We start from the raw sequence: 1115 nt of genomic DNA, 5'->3' as shown, positions 1-1115 counted from the left end.
TGTTTTCTTTCTATTTCAGTTCACTGACCTCCACTATATCTAGATTCAGCCTTTGCATTTTCCTTTTCAGATTTTCTAGTTTTCGTACTAAATTCAAACTTCTGACGTTCCATGCTCCGACTCGTAGACCGTTACCCCTTCGTCAGTTATTCCACCTTTTTCTCGTGGTCATCTCCCGCTTGACAGTCCCCTGTCGGAGATACGAATGGGGACTTATCCAGAACATTTTGTCAATGGAGAGGCCATCATGACCTTTTTTCCAGTTATAGGCCAAGTGTCCTGTGGAGGCACATTATGTATCTTCAGTGCAGCGGTTTTCATTCTTTTGCATCCTCATACCGTTGTTCACTGCTGATTCTTCAGCCATTTAGGGCCAGTTTCCCACTTCAAGGACGTCTGTCCGCTCCTCCGCCGTCTTTGATAAGGGCGTTGGTATAATGGTGGACCTCGATCACCCGTGCTGAAGATTTTTTTTTTTCAGAATTTAAGCATTGGCGAGGTTCGAACCAGAGGCCCAGGACGTCTTGATTACTAATCAGAAACACTACCCACTTTTTTATTTATTTCACGTGTCATCCTACCGCAGGGTCCATGCTAAATTACTCTTCACGTTCCCAATTTTACCGTATGTATCGCCGAAGGATGTACTGCCCTAGACCACGAGTGCATAACTTATCGTGTGATAAGAGAGCAATTACTAATTCTTCTGATTACAGTAAACGTCGAAAAACGATTGAGAAGGTATGACACGCCTTGTCTCTGTTCCCTGTCGATTACGGTTTTTGTATGGTCACGTCCTACAGTCGTCTTACATGACTGCATTACAGACACGTTGTACAGTCATCATTGACACTCGAACAATACAGGCAACTTTATTTAGCGTGTGGTCATTGGCACGTCCAAAGACAGTAGCTGCTTTGTGTCATTCTGTTATGTCTCCATGTCGATCTTTCGTACAGCGCTAATTCCATACAGTTGACTAGCATATACACACCACTTTCAGGTCGGCAGCTGATGCCCAAATGACCGACTGGTATCAGATCTACACTTCCTGCAGTGCTCCAAAGCGTCTACTGTGCTCTTCCCAGAAAATGTCCAATATATTTTCCATTAAG

At 44.0% G+C, this 1115-nt stretch overlaps 1 non-coding gene across 1 annotated transcript; it reads right to left on the bottom strand.

The window, feature by feature from the left end:
- Positions 1 to 539: 539 nt before the first annotated feature.
- Positions 540 to 646, bottom strand: LOC126417686 (U6 spliceosomal RNA). Its single transcript, XR_007575757.1, has one exon. It is a non-coding gene; the product is annotated as a U6 spliceosomal RNA (small nuclear RNA).
- Positions 647 to 1115: the final 469 nt, after the last annotated feature.

Source organism: Schistocerca serialis, chromosome 8, assembly GCF_023864345.2.
Source record: "Schistocerca serialis cubense isolate TAMUIC-IGC-003099 chromosome 8, iqSchSeri2.2, whole genome shotgun sequence".
In the NCBI taxonomy this organism is placed as follows: Eukaryota; Metazoa; Arthropoda; class Insecta; order Orthoptera; family Acrididae; genus Schistocerca; species Schistocerca serialis.
This window is presented reverse-complemented; position numbering and strand designations above follow the sequence as displayed.